The following is a 19,846-nucleotide window of genomic DNA, read 5'->3' as shown; positions in this document are numbered from 1 at the left end:
ATTTCATCTGTCATTAAAATTTTAATATGAGCAATTTTTTTACAAATGCTTGATTGGTCCGTAAATCAGTCTTGATTCACTCGATTGCATATCTCAATGGTGTGTTTATTTTACTGTATTTAAGTGTAATTGACTTTGTGGGTGAAATGTTAGTTGTCGTTGTTTTGGTTCCAGGTTACACCCTATATATTACAAAATCTATAAAAAACCATTAATTAAATCACAGATAAATTTACAAAGTAATTACTCGTGTAGAGTTGCGTTAGTTGTATATGTTCAGTTTTATAAGCATGATTGTTTTGTGACCTTTTTTGATTCCTATACTTGTACGTCGCACGTCACGTGGGTAAGTAATATTCGCATTATTTTACTATGTCGAACAGCGAGAAGTTCTCACCGAAAGAATAACAGCCGGCATCTGTACTAAATCCTGTATAGTTGGGCGACGATTCACGCATGACCGATAACGAGTCCCAAACCAATCCAATGACAAACGCGTGATCATCATCATCAAATCGTAAAGGATTTAACGCCTCTGTTGGCACGCTCCTTTTGTTGGCGCCATAAAGCCGGCCATTAACATGTTTGATAAAACGTTGGCTGTACAAAAAGAGACTGGCGGGCTACCGTAGACTCCCCACTGCGTGATCTCAATGAGGAATGATACCACGCTGTGGATACGTACAATGAACGTACAAAAGCGCTGAATGTTCCGCTCTCCACTTCTGGTCGATCATTGTGGCATTGCAGTGGCTTGTTAACTAAAATATGCTATTGACACTACTTAAGACTCACATATAATTTGATCGAAATAAATATTTTGCTATATTTATTATTACATTGCATCTTAATTGCAAATCTTTCACTATTTTAAAAATATTTGTCGGTTTATATGAGTTACTGAAATGTATTTTGCGCGTTATAAGATCAATAACATTGGATTGTAAACTTATAAAAATATAGTGTTATTAAAAAAAATACTGCTATAAATTCCAATTCTACATATTAAGCGTGGATTTTCAAATATGCAATTATTTAAATAATTGTTTCTTAAGTTTCGCGGAATTTACAGCTACAACATACTCTTAATAACTTTATTAGTAGAGTCGTATTTTAAGACTAGTTCAGTGCATATTAAAATTCAGACATTTCGAACACTGCTACGACAGCTGGTTCGAATAAAGATTATAGTTTTTATTATAAAGAACGAACCCTGGTGGTCACTCATAATAATTTTGTCGAATCATTATAAAAATAGCTTCGTTGGTTACAATTGATAAAATAAATTAATATCTAATGGAATTCAAATAAAACCTCTGTGACGTGAAAGATATAAAAATAATCCTGTCCCATTGAGCATTAAGATAATATGAGGATTGTCTATAGTTTCGCTTTTAACTTTGTTATCGTATTCCTTTACGGCTCTCTTATTCTTTCAAGGCATTAAACCTTTTATTAAATCGTTAATGACAAATTGATATCAAACAATAATAGCTTATCTTTAAATAAACATGTATTAAAACTAAGAAATAATTAAACTTGTATTATTGCAATAAAAAAAATACACATAATATGCATAGATTATCTCGTCGTAGTGTAGTGGCTGAAGAAATTAATTTTTAAAAGGAAGCCTTAGGTTCGATACGTATATTAAGCAATACTCAGTGTGTAAAAACTATTAGAGTGGTTATATAATATATGAACATGATCAAATTTATATATATGTAATTTAATTTTTTCTAAGAAGCATACGTCAGCATTATTCACCTACTTTTTTTATTCCTGAAGGGTCAGGTAGAAGCAAAACTAGTGCACCAACTTTTTGCCATGTATATTCCGTTCCATGATGTGATAGGGAGCGAGCTCACAGGAAATTTTAGACTCCTGGCTGATGCTGAGTGTAAAAACCTAATATAACTTAATCCGACACAAAAAGTAATTGAACAACACACGAAAAGTAATTGAAATTAAGCCAACTTTAGAGTATTAAATATTTAATTAATAAATGAATAACAATTTCAAATAACATTAAGCGCCCTTCGTCTTCAAAAAATCTTTAAATATTATGTGCCAAATGTGCTATAAATCCAAATTCCTCGTATACAAATATAACCGACACAGCTATCTGCAATAAGTGTCATTGAATGAACAGTTAAATCTGTATTGTTTTGAGCAAAACACACAGCAATCACAACAAAGGATCCGTTTACATTCTAACGCCTTTTAAACTAACAAAGGCGGAATTCAAATAAACACTAAATCGTTAACCCTTTGACCGTCCGTAGGTAATTTTCACTTCGGAAAACGGAATGGAAATGATTTTGTAAAGGGCGCCGAGGTCCACACTTTGACGCGCCCGTTCTGATGTACGCTTATTTTCACGCCGACCTTTATTTTGTATCGTTTGTTTCAAAACGTAGTATTTGACATTGTTATTGTTTTTTTTTTGTTGAAGTAACTGTTAGTTTCATACGTAGTATTTCTAAGCAAGTGCACAGCGTCTGCGTGATGCCTTATTCTTGTTTATTTTAATAATGATTGTATTAGGATTAAACAAAATACTTTTATTGTTTTATAATTTAATTGTCTTGCCTAATTCTGCATTTTTTTAAAAGCACTTTACTATTTTTACGTTAACTTTAGGCACATTAAAGTAAATTTTTTCGGGCCCAAGAACGTCTTGTCTTTATAAAAGAACATTATTAAATGAATAATAGCTTTAGTACTTGCTAGTAAGATGTAATATTTAGAATGAGATACGTTTAGTCTGCTAAGTTGTGAGTCAAAAAGTCAACAAGAGCTCAGAACAAATAATACGTAATGGTGTCTTATCGTAATTTTTCGGTGGTATTTTCCGGTGAAAACATAAATTATCAGTTGAAAATAGCATGCAATTATTAAATTATGTTACAGACTCGAGACTTCCGCTTGCATGCGCGCACATGCGCTAGAATGAAACATCTCTATTGCTATTTTCAACTATATTATAACTGCATAAGGCCGTATATTTAGTATTCGAAGCAAAGTATCAGAGCATTCGCGCACTGTTCTCTTGTTGCATTTAGGTATATTAGGGTAAAGTAATGTACCTAAATCTATGTCTAGAGTAAACTTTAAAGTCTGTGACATAATGTTATCAACGCTTTGAATTAGTCTACAATGGCCGATATTCTAATCGTTCTTGAATCCTTTGCAGCGCAGTCTATAAGGTGTGGTCGAATCTCAAAATCAATCGCTTTGATCGTGCCGCAGTCGCCGTCATCGCTCCGTTCAATATTAACTGAACAATAATTTAAACTGCAATTTTTTATCACGACTTTATTTTACTAGTTAAATACAAACTGTTCGGATAAATATTGTGAATAGATAAGTGATGCGGATTTAAAAGCATATTTAATTAATTTTAATGTTGTGTTTGATACAACCAAGCTGTAGTTCTATGTTTAACTTAGTCAGTCGTTATCCAACTAATATTGCTATCTCAGATAAATATGCAGAATTAACAGTTTCAGTATATCATTTTGTGTAGTCAGTGAAATTATCGGGGGGCAGGTCCCCTCTCCGTCTAAGGTGGACAAAGCACCCACAATCCCTTTGATATTGTGAGCGTTTATGGACAGCGGTAATGGCCTATTATCCGAGGAAGTAATTATTTATTTGCCACTTTCTACTGTTGAAAATAATTATTAAATTAGTAAAATATATTTATTTATTTATATTTCAAACTTTGTAAATGACATAACAAATATAAATGTACACAGGTTTATGTAAACACAGCGACCCACAAAGGTGCTAACATGTTCACAATGCGCAAATCTTATGTTTAATGAGCCCGATTGCCAATTATGTCATGAATGGCCGGTGCGTTGCTCTGGCCACTAACCGCACTCACCCACTTGCGCGCGGAGGCGTGATGAGAAACGGAACGTGAACTTTCCCTCTCATCACAATACCCTAACTGCTCGTATTACGTAACACTACGTCCCTGTCCTGGTCCCGCTCGCTGCTCGCTGGCCCTCGCCCATTGCGAGTTTGTGGTCATGCGTAATCAATAAACCGACTCATACAAGCCACTTCATTTCCCACTGTATGCATGTACACACAATGTCAAACTAATTTTCAATATAAATTCAATCGACCGACTTTTATTATACAAATGGTTACAAAAAAACAAACGTTCAATATTTACAGTGCATATTTCAAAGCGTCAAAGACAAATGAATCTATAAAATTAATTGGACAAGTAATCGGAAATTCAGAAAGAATTTCTTCATCTCTGCCGGTGGGGAGCGGGAAACAAATGAGGGGCGGACATTGAATAATTCGATTTCCTTATTTGCTCCAATCGATACCTTATGAGGAAATCTGATAGCGTACGCAAAAGATTTTTCATCTATGGACATTTCAAATTGTTTGTGTTGAAACTGAAAAGTCGTATTGTTTATGTAAATTAATCATTCTCAAAATTATTGCCCATTAAAATATCAACGGCCCAGTAAAGTATTTTCTTGAAAAAAAAATATATATCGTTTCACCTACCATCATTCTAAGAAGTTAATTTAAATAAACAGACGCGCCTAGAAATAGTAATTCGGGCAAATCAGGTGCGAAACCACTATAAGTGAATCCAAAGTGATCTTCTAAACACTTAGCGCCGCATCGCTCGAAGCACCGCTGGGCGCCGCGCCGTGGAGATGAGCGACGGTTGCAGACGGCATATTAGTGGCTATAATTGCATTTGCTGCCGACCTCGCTGACGTTTCCTACAATGTATCTACTGTTGGATCTTACAGACAATTGAGTTATTATCGCAAACCACCCCTCAAAATAAGTTCCTATTAAGTGAAATATTTCGCTTCGTGATGCTTTAACGGTAACTTTTAAATAAATTATTTTCTGTTGCCAGTAAAATGTAGATTGTAACTACATCGTGATGGAAGTCTTCATGCAATATATCTTAAATTCAATAATCATGACAAAGTATATCCACCTAATTAAGAAAGATACTCTGCTGAAATAAGCTCATATTAAATTGCGTTTGTAATACTGTTGGGTACTTATTTAATTCCGGATATAAAATTTCTGTGATTGAGTCCCAGCGGGTGGGGCCGAGGGGCGTGAATTCCAACAAAATTAGCACCAGGGGTCGAAATAAAAAAAGCGAAGGAAAAATTTAATGAACAGGAAAATGCTCCTTTTTGCAGCTATTCCATCTATTTATCTACATCGGGATGCCCATTACCTTGCTAAGAGAAAAGTTTACATTTTTAATTTAATGATTCCACTTTGTGGAAGTTGGGCGGGTTTCGGCGAGATCTTAATTTGGGGATTTCTGAGGCGTCTCGTTTTGTAAATATTATTCCTTTAATAAGACCTCACGTCGAGGGGGTGCCTGCTGAACTCCGTGATTACGACTCTCTTTGCGAGCTTCATTTGGACCTCGTCATTTTGATTGGTGCTAATGAAATTTTTCGTACTTGGCGTGCCGTTTTCTTGTTCTTGACAGTGTAATTTCCCAGAGTCCCGTTGCGACACAAACATACCCTAAACATTTAAGGAAGCAATTTGGAGACATGAGACACATTATTTTTGTCATCTTCATTTATACTTATCCCCCTTGTTAATGCAATTTTTTACTTATCTTTCCTGGAGTGCGTGTCCCATCTGTAGCAAAATTTCTAAATCGCGATGTCCCAGCTGCGTTTGCGTGGGCGATGACGTTTCGCTTTTAGCGGCTGTTTTAAAATTGAATATTTGATGGTGTTCCTTGCCGACTATCTCCGGCGGGTGGTGAATGTCGGAGTCAGTGGTGGATTATTTTTTGAATGTCTTTGATAACGACCGCGTACATTATCCTTATGTCGTGTATTACGCATTTATGTTCTGTTGTGTTTTGTTCCCCCTTAAAGATTAGTAGTAGACAGTTTGAATTTTGCTTTTGTTAACTTTAATTTGTTGTTTTAAGAAATGATTTCTATTTAATTACGCGTTCTTTATTTTTGGTATAATATACGAATAAATTTTCATGTTACTGAATTTGTTTTTTTATGAAGACTTTAACATAAATGAGAAAACCTAAACACACCATTAGCATAACGATATTAGATATGGACAAGCCAAGTACCTACAGCTGCAAATGATAATAATGAAACTGATTTTAAATATCACGATAAAGCGATGTCAGAAAACATGACCATGCCACTTGTAGACCCCCATAAACACAAATGGTTACAGCTTAGTTCTTTTCTAATTACATAGATAAGGGACTTCAATAAAGGTTGTTTTATCACAATCATAATGTTTCGAATCTAATTGGAATTTTGCATGTTGATATGGTGAACTCTTTATTGGTCGATATTATGTTTGCTTTCAGATATTAATGATTGTATTTCATATATCGGTTTCATCAATGATAACGTGTGTATTTATACAAAGCTTTCAATGGCTTTGTTGGTGTTAGGGAAATGCAAAACAGAAAGAGTTTTGTAAATTAAAATGCTTATTATTATACTTTTAGTTCAATAATTATCTGTTTACCCTTTACTCTGGGCGAATATGGATATTTTGTTTCAATAATTAGTTTTACATTTTATTTAGGAGGTATTAGGTAAATGAGTGCAATTAAAAACCTTCGTGTGAATAATATCATATCGTTTATAGTCAATATTAGCTAATTGAAATCGATAAAGTAATCTGCTTTAGGTACTGTTAGGTTTTGATGTAATAACGTTCCACAGTAAATATTCAATAAATAATCGCACATTGAGTACACAAATAGGTTATTTTTATTGCAAAATTACTACTATTTATGATTTCTGTTCAGTTCTGTATATATTGTACACCTGCCCTCGACTATCCAACATTATAAAATTGTTACAAATATGAGTTCCTTTCTAATTTGTTAAAACTAACCACATTAATACGTCAGGACGCCAAATTTGCATTAAAACATTTACGATAGAAAAGTGATTAACCGAATTACAGCTATTTTAATAGAAATTATAGTGAGCGTTTTACATTTTAGGGTCGATTGGGGTCGGTTTTTTACGAAAACATCTGTTGTTTGTATCGTATGAGTTTTTTTTATTTAAAAGGAGACATGATGGATCAGTTTCAACACATATTCGTCGGTGCCTTTGTTGCTAGGTTTATGGCTTTGTAATGTGTTTCTTTGTTTGTTCAAAATGTGTTACAGTCGCTTCCGAACTTTTGAACAAAAGTCGAGACTAGTCTTATGTTATTTTGTATTTACGTCTAGATATTCGTTATTACTAAACATATAAAACGACATTATTAAATTAAATAAAAAATATGTTATAAAACTGTAATCGTAAGGGGTACATCTGTTAACACAATATAACAAAATACATTATCTCTGACACCAGATTACCTACATTATTTTCATTTTATACCGAATTCAAAAGGTTCTAATAGCAAGTTTTATAAGCGAATTAAAGGATAACACATTAGGTGCAACATAAAAAAGTTAAAAGGCATAGCATCAACGACACGAAAAACTTTTGTTAAGTGTGGGAGTGTCTCACAACTCGAGAGTTGTTATTAAAAACCGCTGTTGCGTGTTTTCGAAATAGGATTTAGTGCAGATTGCCGTTGTGAGTGCGGATTGCGTAATCTTATCTTTTAAAAGGTTCGTCGCCGATCTTTCAAATGATATTCCATTGCCATGTGACGGTAAAGAATTTACGATGTCGTGCATTACAAAAGCCATGTATACTTTTTATCTCGTCAATGTATTCATTTCAGCGGCATCATTGAAAACCGGTCGGTAGCGAAAACCTTTGTGTAAATCATGTTGGTTATGACAATTCGCTACATACGCATCGGTCGTGTAAAACTTATGTGTTCTAACTGATGAAGTTAAATCAAAGCTGTGAATATGGAAAATATTTTTAGGAATTCAGTTTCTTTAGGATTTAATATGGGGAGACAAAATTATGTATTTAACAAAACTGTTAAGAGTATTGTTTTAATTTATTGTATATTGATATTTTATTGCGATTAAGTTTCACCAACATAAAAGTGCATGGCATTTTTAAAGTATTTTCCATACAAGTAAAAATAGAGAAAAACACAAAAAAAGTACTATCCTTTACATTAATTATACAGTGTATAAAGTAATCTTTTTTCTTATACAACGGGACCGAATGATCACGTATGCGAAACAAATACGACTATTTGTTTACACGCTCCTTGGAGGGCTTTCTACAATGCTCATGAGATTGAACGAAGAGCTACCAACATTGCGATATGGCAGCTTTTTTTTAGTTTAAACTTATATGTCACAGATGTGTATAAGTCATTTTATTAAAATGAAAAAGTAGGATTTATTTTAATGTATCGTTGATATACGTACTGTAGTTTAAGTATGAAAATGTATGTTACATAAAAGTTGTCAATGTTTCTCATTATATAAGACACATTAATTATTTTCCTATAATATAGTGTTATTTCTTCCTAGCATTATTATTGCCAGAGTAGTTACACTTCGGCCATATACGTCTCTAATTCTACAAAAGGAGGGTAACGATATTATACCTGTCACTGTTTCAGATATGATCGATGTTCCAATGAGCAAGAAATTAAGTACTATGTGGCACAATGTGTTAATAGATTTAATTATGTCACTACGTTGTTAAGAAAGATACACTTATCTTGAAACCATTATAATAGTATTCCAGTGCGTCAAACCGATATTTTACATACGTTCTAGATATGTTTAGTATTTCGACGGTCTGAGTCAGGTCTAAAACAATATTCGTACTACATTCAGACACTCGCGTTTGAGTTACTATTGGAACATCGCGAAAACTCAATCTCGCGTCGTCGGCACTAATCGTGACTTAAAAAAGTACCATTTGTCATATATATCTTTAAAATTCTATACAATTTGTTTGTTGTTTATATTGAGAAATATAATTGATGTTTAATTTATTGCGGACAAATAAATAAGATCTAGTTTTATTACATAATTCAGTGAAAACAAGTCGGTCCCATACCAAAGAATTTACAATGTTTAGATACTTTTGTTGTAATTTTAATGTGTCTGTGAAATTATTTTTCGGACAAAATCCATCAAACTTAATATACCAAAAAACATACATTTCCTTTGTACAAACAAAATAATAAAGCCACATTTATAGCGGTTACAGAGAGGCGAAAGTGTATTGCAATGAAGTATAGAAAAAAAGAAACGAGCGGGAGTTTTGATTGATCACCGACTCGAAGCCGTTTTTTGTGTGAAATTAAAAACACGAACTGGGCATGCGTTGGATTAAAGAGGAATTTCATCCGGCCAATAAGTAGAGGGACCCGTGCCTTTGTTGTCGAAAACAAATTTTGAAATTAATTTATTTTTGCAAGACATTGATTTCGCATTATCAGTATAATAGACGCTGCTGTTTTATTACTCTACTTGTATTGCTTGTGCTAAATATTAACCATGGCGTATGCTATCCTGACAATACCAACAGGTAGGCACGCTGTATAGCTATAGATATAGATACGATAAATTAGAACAGAAATGAACATCAACAGAGAGACCGCAAGCACACCGCAAATGAGTAATTACACCCTCTATTATATATTAACATTATGCATACCAAATTCATGGGAGACTTAGTGGAAATGTTAACAGGATTGGTGAGGGAGATGTATAACACTCAATACCGCAAAAGGTAAAGCGTAATAATAAGAGCTATTTGGAGGTTTATGAACGATCAAAATTGCAAGAGCACGCGTATAAAATACACTTTGCAAAGTAGATTTAAATTTTAATACGAAGCTTTCAGTCGAGGGTCGTAAGTAATGTCTTGCCTTTGGAATTGTATGGAGGGGCTGTTTGCAACTGCTATTTTCCGCAATTGCTTACTGTGCATTGCGACAATATCATATTAGTTTGTAAGATATTCGTCACATTCACAGCTCCATATTAATGTAAATGGGAAATATAAATGTGAAATGATTACTTCTCTCTCAGTTTTTTTATTTGTTTCTCAATTAAGAAGATTTTGTTCAATATTATCTGTCCAAAAATATAAAAAACATCTATAGACCAGGAAGTAAATATACTTCCTGAGTATCGTCGCCGGGAGATCCACCCTAACTGTTCGGAGTCCGAGACTCAGGTGTCGACTGCGGCCGATTTCACAAGACAATGCTTAATAATTTCATTTCGCCATTATGGCGGCCATCTTTGCGAGTCGCACAGTTAGAGGGCATCGACGCACCCCTCCACGGCAATTTGCATTGTAACTCGGACCACGTAGAAGGCCCTAACTGCCATACCACCACCTTCTAACTCTTGAATATATAATTTTGTTGCTTTTATTAACAGCAAGTTTGCGTGGGAATTGGTGATAGCCTTCCGCAGCGACTGTTTATTGTGGACGATAACTTGCTAGATTTATTTTATAGTTCACCTAGAGACTTTGTCCTGCAAGGGTTGCTTCGCATTTTATATTGCCAATAAAAAGGGCCGGTGCATGGAGCCATTAAATATTTGTTGGATTTATTCGACAGCGTGCTTGTTTTGTTGAAATGTTTATTGGATCCCATAATTACATTGTTGCTTGAACTAAACACATTTGTAATTATGTTGTATAGTTGCATTATACGGCGCGGTAGTAAATAATATCAATTATATGCGAGATACAATTTTATTAACTGATATATATATATAGCGTTATTGAGTAAATTGTAAACGTAAAGGAAGTCCACAGAAACTAATGGCACAAACATCACTGACTAATAAATGCGACCATAATTGCCTTACCGTCCCGAGCCTTAATGTAAAAGTTACCAAAGACTGTAACAGACTTAAAAGTTTGTTTTGGTGCCTATAAATTAATGTGTTTGCATGTCTCCGTTGCCCTTTAAGATCATTTTACAACTTTGAACGTGTCTGAACACTTTCAAGTACTGACTGAATCGTCAATTTGTAACCCAAATTTATTTATGTTTGTCTTCAATTTTAACGAAAACCAAACCATTCAATTATTGTTTTCTTTTGCATACATTATTATGGCGAAAGTTTTATGAAATAGACTACCCTTATAACAATACCTTTTTTATTAGGTTGTGATGTTTTTTTATGGCACGAGTAATCGAGCGAATGGGTGACTGCATGTTTAATGACCTACACCGCTCATAAACACCCATAATACAAGAAAAATCATGGAAGCGCTTCCGGGTTCAGTGGATAAAAATATTATTTGCAACGTGACTCTACCATTAATAAAGTAAAAAAATATTTTTATCGGTGATTATTCTTCAGATATTTATGAAAAAACAAAGCAACAATATAAATGTAAATGCCATTGTAATTTGTATGCGATTACTGAGAATGAGCATGTATTGCGGAAATGCTGAAATATTGAGTTCCGGTGGGCAATAAATTGGGCCTTTAGCTGTAATGGCGGATTTTAGGGAAATGTGGAATTGTATTTTATTTACGCTAGAGTATAATAAGTAATAATTAGATATGACTACCATACATATTTTAATAATTAAAAAATATGTTAATAATGATGGCTTCATATAGCTAAATATATTTTTTGTAATTACTTAAACTATTTGGGTGTGGTTGTCGCTGTTGTTCAAATAGCCTCCAGCGTTACTAATGTTATGACTGGGCTTATGCTAACTAACCAAAATACGTAAATTGCACGATAATAAAAAAAACAAAAATAATTACGCCTCTTTAGCAATGTTTGGGTAAAAAATCAATCGTTCCAAAGCGGAGCGTCACTGAAGCGATTAGTGACAGCATTGGAATGTGACCACAAAGAATCGAATAAAGCGGACTTTTCTTATAAAATTTTTATATTAAAGTACAATTCGGAGGCGCGACAAATCGTTTGGTGACACAGCTCAAATCACTCGTACAATCCATTGCGATGGGAAAGCTACATAAAATGTAACAAACTGTTTCACTAATTATGATAAAAAAACAGGTGTTCCGGCTTAAATTATCATTTGAAGCTAAATGTAGTTTTATCGTCTCGTTCTATTGTTCGTGTGTAAGACAATGCTTTTGATGTAAACATTTATTTTCCAACAGAATGTTTAAGTACTATTTTTACCACAGTCTGTAACAATAAAACGGCAAGATTTTTTTTGCGAATTAACGTGTGTAAATGTCGATTTATCATAGTTTCGCGTGATTAGTGGCTAGCCTAGTGTCAGAATTTTAACCGGCAACATGTTTTTTTGACTTTGCTTAACGATATCTAAAATTTAGGACATAAAATTGCGTTTATTTATTATTATGAGGCACTTTTAATATACGCGTGTGAAGGTATAAATTAATGATGCTTCTTCTCAGCGTTTTTGTGGAATTGTAAAAAACATAAGCACCTCTCCTCTTTCTTGCAGAGGTGTTCTTATGGACTGAAACGAGGTACTATAATAATTACTGCATTTTTTCATTTCATTACAGCTTCTTTATTTTCGGGTTAGGTTAGTATAATTATTTATGTAGGTTTCTAATAAATAGTTAAAAGAAACCATTAAAAAATCACAAAGAAACAAATAAAATATGTCGCATTGATTTCACCAAGTCGCGAGTGGCAAGACAAGCGCCATCAATCGTACTCGTATCGATTCAGACGCGCGTCGAGATGAATTATCGAATCTATTAACTCGCGAGATTACCGGATTCCATCGCGGGTCCATAGACATAACAATGTTTAGACTGCCCACTATAAAATTTCATTTTTTTAACATTTGATGGATTTCAAAAATAAATAGGTTATTATATATTATAAAGTTAAATAAATTTGATTTAGTAACAAAAAATTCTAATGTTTGTGTTATATGGACAGTCGGTAAATCGGTAATGTACCGAACGTCATAATGAGGATTCTTTGGGCTTCTTCAACTTTCGCATATATATGTACACGAAGCGCACAATAAATTTCTTGTTTTCTATCACTGTCATTGTTAAACAGAGATACATCTGTCAAGCAATCTATTTATTTATGATAAAATCTAGCTCTACCACTCTGCAAATTTTAATAGTTTTTATTTTACATCTTTTTGAACAAGGTTGTTTTGTGTATCAAAATATTTAATTTTTGTACAAATTATATAATTATAAACTTCCGTGAACTGTTGTTATAATAATGGTAAATACTATCATGTTTAAATAAATAAATAATTAAGTAACTAAACACACGATAATATAATTTGATATTTTGCCGTGTCTTTCCAATGCGAGAGCGACGATGCCGCAAACCGCAGTCGGACCCACGTGAACAGACTGTTGAGCTGGTATAACGCGCGAGGCGACGCGCGAGTGTTTATTTTAGGTTTTCAATCGAAGTACTTGTATTACAACAACGCCGCAAACCGCAGTTTTGTAGTAGGGACTATAAAGCTAAATAATAGCTGTGAGCTGGTGCGGGTGCGAGCCGCGCTGAGGCAAATATTTGTGTGGTCCGTCAGTGTTTATTTTGGGTTTTACAACATCGAAGTACTTGTATTACAACAAAAAATAATAAACAATACGTTTTGTAATAAGGATTATCAAGAGACTTAGTATCTATCACTTAGTCCCAAGTCTCCCAAAGTTGTTAAATATAAAGCCAATTTTATTAGGGTATCTTTTATTTTTGTTGTTGTACTGAACACTGAAATTATAATTGAATTGCTCCTTAATTCTATAGTATATTACTACTAAATGTAATTGGAATTAAGTAAAAATATATGGAATATTTTATTAATATAGATAAGTATGAGAACACGTGCAGCACGGCTGTGTCGCGCGTAACCTAACACGTGACAGAACAAAAGCTGATGACAGCTCCACAAGTGTCAATATCCTCGATGGAGCAAGAGCTGCATAAGATGCCCGTATGTTGGCGGCTTGCACTTCATTCATACCACACAATGGCACTTTACGCGCTGTGTGGGAATACCCACTCGCTAACACGCCATGTATCTCCCCAACAAATCTGCCCGCTTAAGGACGTTAAAAACGAAAGCTTCTAGCTAATGAACCGATTCTTCGTGGCGAATTTAGCACCCGAGGTAATCGGTCAACCTAAAACACACCATCAAAATTTACGACAAAACTTAATTACAGAAAAAATATTGCTACCGTTCGGTCGCAGACCGAATGCGGTGTAAATATACCGTCACTAATTACAACCTAAAAAATGTTGGAATTGAATTCAAACATTTGTCTCTTAACGAATCGTGTCGCGGCGGCTTCGGCTCAAAGCGGCGTGATTCGGCAATTCCGTTCCATTTTCAAATGCTCGCTGCCCATTCGTTCCCTCGACTACGCCTACCCAATAAATTAGATGCCTCGCGTAGCACACCGCATAGTTACAAACTAATGAAATCCCGAAAAGACTTCAACCCATTTTCTTAACAACTTTTCCGAAAGAGCGACCGTCTTCAAAGATTTGCCCCAAGAAATAATTCCGCTAATAACGCTTAGCGCTCGTACGGGTATGTTATGCAACCATAGGAATTTCATTAGATACACACGCGTCTGTTTGTTAAGGAGCTTTCCATTGCTAAAAGTTTCTTGAGGCGGGTATAATTCCTTTGTTTGTTATAGGGGGTGGCACGCCCTCCTCACCCACTACGTTTTCTAAGTCATCGGGTCCAATTATGCCCCTTTGTAGGTTTTGATATGTAAATTCGCGATTTTATTAAACAAACCGTGATGCCATTCGGGAGCAGCCAGCCGGATTAATAGCTTCTTCAGATTTGTGTAATCGCTTTCTCTTAAGACAACAGCGGAGGTGAGTCGCGAGGGAGCTATTATCTGTTTGATCTTACTGTTTGTTTCTAAATGGGTCAAAGTGTTACGGTTACGTGCACAGACACGCTTGTCCGTACTAGTACAATTATCTGAGTCAACGATATAACAGCTCGATAAGTTCATCAAGTCATTGCATGGCATTGGCGAATGTAAAAAAGGCCGTCGCGCAATTTAGATCCGCCATAAAAGTGTCGTCGGTAATAGTCATAACACGCATCGTAATGAATTAACTCGTACATGGAATCGTAAAACGAACGTTACTGCCGAAACTACCCATTCGGTTTAAGCTTAATTTTTACCCCAGCACTATTAATAATTTACACGGGATAACGCAACGTTTGCGCCATATTACAACGCATAAATTAATAATGTCGCTCGCTTGTTTAACTGCGAATCATATGAGTTTTATTGACAATTTTGTTGGGAAAGCGCAATTTGCGGGATGACCGCCGAGTGACGCCAAGTGGTAACCAAATAGGGGAACGGTTAGTGTGCCCATTGGCCGATGGCAATTGTCATTTATGGGCTTATTTAGTAATGTCGATAGTGTTGGCAATCGGTCTGATAAATCATTCGATATGAAACGTTTGTTGATTCCTTTTTGTCGCAATGTTGTTACTTGTCAGTAGTTATTCATTTCTTAGTCCTATTCTTAGTTACATATCTTGTTAGATACACCTGTAAAGTCTCTTTTTGTAAATATAATTTTGTTAAAGTACTTCGTATCAAATCGATTAATTTGAATTAATTAATCAATTGCAAACATGAGCTAATAGTATACTGAGCAAAATTAATAAAATAATTGATTCAATTATTATTGTATTTTAATTCGTTCACTGTATCAATTACGAATCAACATACGTTTACCCTGTAATTGGCTTATTATTTCATAATTCTCATCGACATCGGTAGAGCGGTGCTGTCACTATCGCATCGAGTAACACAATCCGCGCTCGAATGTACCCAATTGCATTAAGGGTCGCAGTGAAGAGCCGACACACCGGCGGTATTATACAAACACGGTTTGTATTATACCGCCTGTCATAAAATAACATTGATTATGAACAAAAATATGCCAAAATGATAAAATAGATGTCATAAAATTGACATCAAAATTTAAACAGTTTTATTTCCTTCCTTGATTTCAAGGTGGCACTGGTTTCTTAGATAAGAATACTACGTAGCAACATCAATAAGACGATCAATTATTATTAACTGCTTAGTTACTTGAAATATAAAGCAATTTTAATAGCTTAAAATCATGACTTATGTTACTGTTAAATTTTCTTCGCGGCTTCGCCCACGGGATAGTCTTTTCCGGAATAAAAGTGCCACCGCGAAAAATGTCCGGAAAATAAAGTGTGTAGTTAATATGTTAATCTCGGATTTGGTTTATCCTTGTATTGCATTCCATCCAAATCTATTCGGTTAAGAGTTTACTTCTAACAAACATCTTTACATTTAGTAGGAATATTAAAGAGTGTCGAAATATGTCATAATGCGACATTAATACTAATTATCTCGCTCATGTGATGTATGATAGATTCCTAACAGGCTGTTGGCACGATGTGTTATTATTCAATTTGATTTCGCCGCCGGTTGTTTTATTATTTTAATGAGTCTCAATTTTCAGGGATAATTGAATGGACGTCGTCCTGCTTTGATTATTATTTCATTCGGTACGGTAGCTACGGGTTGTGCCATTGTGAGAGCCAAAGCGATGCACTCACGGACGAAATTCGATTAAATTAACGAATAACAATAATTTAAACACGTGTGCACACGGTTTTCTGCGAACTGTAACTACGAAAAATATGATCGAATATTTTGAAATTGGAACGTTGGTCGTCTTTTATTTGTAAAGTGTTGATTCGTAAGCAATTAAATCATTTCGGTTGTATTTTTGACCTTTTGACATTTTCTTAGGTTATTATACAACCTTTGTTTTACAAACAATCAAGTCTGATTAAGTATATCACACTACCCGATTACAGAATATATGGTTTTCTTTTTTTAAAAGTGAAAGATTACCTTGAATTGTTTCCATTCCATGCAATTTAAGAAAATTACGCTTTCAACATAAGTATGAATATACATGGAATTAAAAATATTTCACGCCCTGGATCATAACCTGCTGCTTCCAGTCCGTAGGCCCTCCTGTGCGCATCATACTTTTTATAATAAGCAGCTAGTGCACTCCATTTTTGTTATTAATTGGCAAAAAAAAAATTAACAATATGTACAGAAATTATCGAGTTTCGCTGTTGCAGTCAGTGTGCACGCGGCTCTAGCCGTATGCTGTACCCCACCCATAAACACTAGGACAATCATATAACTAAATTATACGTGCCTTTATTTGGAACACTAACAGCGCCACTAGTTTTGCTTATAGTTGACTTAGTGCTTGGCAGTTTAATTAAAGGGGTGCGTTTTGATTTGTTGATGCCAATATGAAACACTTTGTTGGGAAATGTGATTGTTAATTTTGTAATACGTTTTATATTTATCAATATCCATTTTTGCTATTATTAACAGAATATTGTTTTATTTTGTTTATGCAACTATATTGTGGGCTGCGGACCGAAATCTGAGCTAAGATATTTAGATTAGCTAGGTATTTTTTCATACTTGTGTGCAAATCGACAAATTAAAGAATAATAAAGAAGATATGTTTATTGCTTATGTCTCATCATTTCAGCAACGAGAACTAAGCTAAACTAAGTTGCCTTAGCTCTTGGTCTACAACCCGCATTAATGTTTATGTTGCATGGGATTTTTACAATTACAATATCCATTCACAATAAATCGTCAACACAATGCGACCTTACTCAACCTCACTTCCTTCAGACACCAAGTGCATCACGGAAATAATAAACACATTAAACGTATGTACTAACGCGTGGTAAAAGCGAAACCAATAAATAAGACATTTAAAAGATAGTAAGTGCGGCGCGACCGCAAACCGCGCACGAGCCGCGCGGGCTCGCGGTCGTCACAATAAATACTGGTTAGTTTTAATTTGGCTTGATGTTAAGCGAAATGATTGATGTACTGGTATTCTATTTAAATTAAATTATTTTACGAATTTTATCGCGGTTTTAATATTTTACTTTTCTCCCGACTTCATGGTCACGGGGGGGACTGACATGAAGGCTGCAAAGTCTTCGAAACACCATGAAGGCTGCATAGTCTTCGAAACGTCGGGAGAAAAGTAAAATATTAAAACCGCGATAAAATTCATAAAATAGTTTAATTTAAATGTCTAACATTCGCGTAAACTTAAGAAATCATTGTACTGGTATTCTATTTTCAAATATTTCTATGTTATATGAACTACAAGGTCTTTATCACCAGGAATGTCAGTATAATCATAGACTGCCAGTCTTAATGGGAAAGAAAACGGATTCGTTTTATAATTCAAAGAGTTTAGGGAAATTAATTATGAGTTCACGCTTCAGTAAGTAGTTCTGTTTAATGATTTGATTTGTAGCTGATTTACTATCAGCAAACAATTAAATGGTTGTACAAGTCGGCTTATTATTACAAGGTTCTACGTTATATTTGATGAGCTTTAATTATGTACGATCACATGATTCTGTCATTTAGGTGAAAATTTCTAATAATCTACAAAGATAAATAAAGGGGATCCATGTATTATTGTTTCTTCAAAAAACCTAGATGATCATTTTAAATCACTTTTTGCAACATAAGTAAAAATTAACATAGGACCTTGTAATAGTGAGCTCGCAAAGTTTTATTTCATAAAATCTATATTTCACTACGATTTATAAATAATTAAAATAAGTAAAAATAAATAACAGTTTCACGAGGCATGTAAATGACAAATTTTAATTACATACAAATAATGCAACAAATTTAATTTCGGTAATGCAATTAACCTGAGCTGTTTGGTTGTCCATGTAAGGTAAAAATAATTTGCTCGAATCTGATCGATAAGGGACATGTACGATATAAAACTGTAGGGAACCCTAAAGAAGTAACTTCTGACAGTTCGCGTGACCGTCTGACTTAATATGTTTTTTATACTCATGCATAGTTTCGGGCAAATTGATTACGTCTATTAACTTATTTGAACAGTGACAGCACCGACTATTAAAGATGAGGGCCCACGCGTTTCAAAAGATAACTATAAAAATTATTAATTATGTTGTAGATTTTCATTAGAATATTTATTATGTTTAATGTTATGAGTTGCGACTTAATTATTGCGTTTTATTAGTTTGGCAGTGAATAAAAGTTTTGATAAATGATCATAAATACACACGGCGGAAACTAAAAAAGGCGGGTATTTTTCTAGTATAAAAATAGGCGTAATTGTGCATCAAAACCACTTATAAATTCTGTTATTGAAACGCTTTCTTTTATACGCTACATCAATTATATTATATAAGCTTAATAAAACGCTTAATTTCAATAACAATGACATCTATTGGAGACTTAAAAAAGTGTACTACTAGAAAATATCCTTCAAAGTTGTCAAAAGCAGAGGCTTAGCGAGTAAATAAATACAAACGAATATTCTAGAAGCCGACGGGCCTATCATAGAAGGGAACGTTTGGATGTCAGATAAAATAATTTAACAAGTCCTGTTACTTATTTAAATATACTTATTTTAATATAATTGTACGTGTTGAGTGGAAGATATTTTTTGTGTTCATAAGTTTAATCTGATTTGTTATATTTGCGTTAGATAAACCTTCAGAGATGGGAACGGAAGTCACCGCATGGGTGACACACGTCAGGTTAGAGAGAGATATGGGACTGCTCGCTGGGACGATTGAGACATACATTTCATGAGCAAACACTTTAGTTATTTAGTTTTATGGTATTTAACAATTAGTTTTAGAGTAGATTTTTAGAAAAGTCAGAGGTGTGTGCCTTTGGGATTTGAACCAGCGGACATTCATCTCGGCAGACCGTTCCATACCCAACTAGGCTACCGTCGCTTTTTCGTCGCTGACTTTTCTAAAAAATCATGTGTGTATTATTTGTGAATTTATCGTTCGCTTTAACGGTGAAGGAAAACATCGC

The 19,846-nt window shown here is 34.3% G+C and overlaps 1 protein-coding gene across 1 annotated transcript in view; it reads left to right on the top strand.

Annotated features, from left to right (window-relative positions):
* LOC115440448 (dachshund homolog 2) overlaps positions 1 to 19,846 on the top strand; it is a 157,572-nt gene that overhangs the window by 26,392 nt on the left and 111,334 nt on the right.

The sequence above is a fragment of the Manduca sexta genome, chromosome 24 (assembly GCF_014839805.1).
Source record: "Manduca sexta isolate Smith_Timp_Sample1 chromosome 24, JHU_Msex_v1.0, whole genome shotgun sequence".
Taxonomy (NCBI): Eukaryota; Metazoa; Arthropoda; class Insecta; order Lepidoptera; family Sphingidae; genus Manduca; species Manduca sexta.
The sequence above is the reverse complement of the archived record's forward strand: the minus strand, read 5'-3'. Positions and strand labels throughout refer to the sequence as shown.